Genomic DNA, 3,371 nt, shown 5'->3' on the forward strand with positions numbered 1-3,371 from the left:
CAGCTCTGCAGGACTGCTTTGAATCTACGGAGTGGTGTGTGTGACAACATCAATACACACACGGATGCGGTCATCTGCTACATTGGCAAATGCATCAATGACGTAATACCGAAGATTACTGTATAAACATTCCCGAATCAGAAGCCCTGGATAAACGGCGAGGTATGTGCCAAGCAGAAAACGCACAGAGGTGGATATTTTGACGAGTACAGGAATTCAAGGTACGCACTCCGGAGAGCTATCAGCAGTGCAAATAGCCAATACAGAGACAAAGTGGAGTCTGACGGGCTAAGAACAATGACCGACTACAAAGGGGCAGCGGGTGATGTTGGGGGAGTGTCTGTGTGTGCGTCTCTCCCAGATGAGCTGAACTCCTTTTATGTACAGTTTGAGAGCAAAGGGCCTTTGAGGGCCTGGCCAAGGATCCCTGCCGTTTTGTTTTAGACTGGGCAGATGTGTGCAAATCCTTTCAAAGGGTTAATCCACACAAGGCTCCTGGACCTGACGACATCCCTGGGCGTGTTCTCAGGGTGTGTGCAGTTCAGCTGGCAGAGGTGTTCACAGACATCTTCAACAGGTCCCTGCTGCAGTCTGTAGTCTCCACATGCTTCAAACACTCCACCATCGTTCCTGTCCTCAAAAAGACTAAAACCAGCAGCCTCAACGACTTGAAAGCATCTTCTACAGGTGCACCATAGAGAGCATCCTGACCGCCCGCATCACGGCCTGGTATGGCAGTTGCCCCGCCCTTAACCGTAAGACTCTACAGATTGTGGTGAAAACGGCGGGGGACAGTTTCATCCAGGCCATAACACTATTTAACACATGACGTTGCACTATTTTTATATTTACTTTTTTATGTCTTGTAAATTGCACTATTGAGAAACTTGACAGTGCCCCAGTCTGTGTCGTGTCTGAGACAACGTCCGGACCTGGTTCTGCAAAAATTCTCCGGGTTCAGATGAGAAAACTGCAGATGCCATAGTTAGGACTTACAGCATAGAGCCACCGTTTTTAAACGCTGCTGAAAGAACACATTTATTCCCTGGTGTGCCTCAAGTGTTTTCTAGTTAGGGGTAGAACCACACACTGTAGAGGCATATAGGTGAAAGCCTACCATGGCTGCAGGGTTCCAGGTGGTAGAAGGAGCGGATTTGGGTTGCCAGTTGTTTCCACCAGTCAGCTTCTTCTCACCAGGCTGATTCCAGTGAAGATCACTACAGAGCGAGTAGGATTGTTAGTCCTGTTTAATAGGCAGTATCACAACTATAACGTTTGAATATCACACACTTACTTGTTTGCTGTGCCATTGCTAATTCCCAGATCTAGAGAGGACAGTTGCAGAGGAATGGATGCAGTGTGAAAACTTAACACCCGATTTAAACAGCATAATAAAGTTAGAAACACTGATCTAATTTTACTTTTACTCTGTGGAGTTAATGCAAATTCTACATATTTGGTAATTATGTTATACACAACTATAATTTCAGATCTAATGCTGCGTTCACACAGGACGATACGAATATTCGCATTGCTCTAATCTCTCGAGTTTCACCGCGGCTGTCAGCTGTTTTTATTCGCGTCATTCAAACAAGACGCGCTGGCCAGGGGGTGGTGCTTATCTCCATGTAAATACTGTGGTAGATACCAAGTACAACAAAATGAACATATTTTACCGTGATTTAGTTGTAATACACGTTTCAAAGTGATGCTGAAGTAACTACATACTGATACCGGTTAGTAAAAACCATGAATTAATGCTTTGACAAGTGTGCAGACAAGACGGCAGGCGAAAAACCTTTTAAAATGCTTGTTTTCTGAATGGAGATCGGATCGATCAGGCTAAGCTAACATTGTATATGCTCCGTCCAAATTCGTCCAAACTCACTCTGCGTCTTTGCATTGACTTTACATGTAATCGCGCCGCCCCCTAAAATCGCATCGCGTCCGATGTGAACACAGCATAATACTATAATAGTGACCTTTACAAATAGCTCATAGTATTATAATAATGATTGGTTATATTTATGAAATGGTCGCATAAAATTGGGAACTTACTGCCAACAAGATTTGCAAGTGACGAGTCCAGGTCGTTGGAAACAAGTTTGTGGCCGTTCAGGGTCAGGCCCTGGTTGGGTGAGGACGCCACTGTGGGTTTGAGGAGGTCACCTAAAACATCTTAATCAAAAGGGGGCAGGACAAAGGGGAAGAAAGGGAGGGGAGGGTGAGAGGTTGGGGGCCCAAAACAGTTGAAGACAATTAAACATACAATAACAGAGCAACACACAAAGACAAATACAGGACCAACATCAATTACTAGGGATGTAATAGTCGATAAAAAAGTCCACGGTGCGATATTTATCGCGATATTGAAAAATAAAAATGGAAAAAAATGTGAAATCTTTTTTTTCTTTTCTTTATAATAAATTAATTAATCTGATTTGTACAGCATTTTAGTAGGATAGTAGTATTTTAAAGTGTCAACAATATAATAATCAGACCCTGCAAAGAATAAATCAAGTTTCACTTTAGCTTTTCAAGTAACTCAACTCTAACTCACTCACTCAGCATCATCAAGGTTATCTTTTTAGGATTATGAGCATGTCCACATTTTCAGGTAGAAGCTGGGATGTTTGGGCATTTACAATATCCCCTGCTGTGGAAAAAACTCTCTTGCTTGGTACTGATGTTGCTGGGACAGATAGATATGCTTTGGCCATGGGTGACAGCAGTGGGTAAAACTGTGCATTGTCTCTCCACCACTTCAAAAACAATACAGTGTTTGCCAAGAAGGTGAGGCTTATTGACAGGGCGACATATAAATATACTGTTGGTACTTGTCAATGTCTGTCTCTAGGTATGTACATGTAGCCCTGTAAATACGATGTCCTTTTGTGTTATCTGTTGTTTTATGTTCATGTTGTAACCTACTTGCTGCCATGTTGGACAGGTCTCCCTTGAAAAAGAGATTGATGATCTCAATGAGACCATCTGGTTATATAAAGGTTTAAAAAATAAATAATAATAATTACAAAAAAAAATGTGTCAGTGTCACAACGGTATTGAGACATTTATTTACCGCGATATCGCGATATTCGATATACCATTACATCCCTAATGGATATACTTTATAGGGATCTGCAGATACATTTGTTGTCTTCTCAAGCACCAACTATCAAATATCTCGCCTGATTGTTGGCACTTGACAATCACCTTCACTGAATTTTACTCAGGTGTAACTAAAGTCTGATTTAAGGGTTGTTTATATTTCACATCATTAATCCAAATCTGTAAAGTAACTAAAATAAATGTAGTGGAGTAAAAATACCAGGTTAACCTTAAAGAAAGACCCTACAGGATTATAAAAGACC

At 41.7% G+C, this 3,371-nt stretch overlaps 1 long non-coding RNA gene across 1 annotated transcript; it reads right to left on the minus strand.

The window, feature by feature from the left end:
* Positions 1–1,120: 1,120 nt before the first annotated feature.
* Positions 1,121–2,385, minus strand: LOC104963517 (uncharacterized). The gene is made up of 3 exons (XR_800324.1): positions 2,059–2,385; positions 1,295–1,325; positions 1,121–1,217 (listed from the first exon to the last, which is right to left on the minus strand). It is a non-coding gene; the product is annotated as an uncharacterized lncRNA (long non-coding RNA).
* Between the last annotated feature and the right edge of the window lie 986 nt (positions 2,386–3,371).

Source organism: Notothenia coriiceps, unplaced genomic scaffold, assembly GCF_000735185.1.
Source record: "Notothenia coriiceps isolate Sejong01 unplaced genomic scaffold, NC01 NC01_scaffold00036313, whole genome shotgun sequence".
In the NCBI taxonomy this organism is placed as follows: Eukaryota; Metazoa; Chordata; class Actinopteri; order Perciformes; family Nototheniidae; genus Notothenia; species Notothenia coriiceps.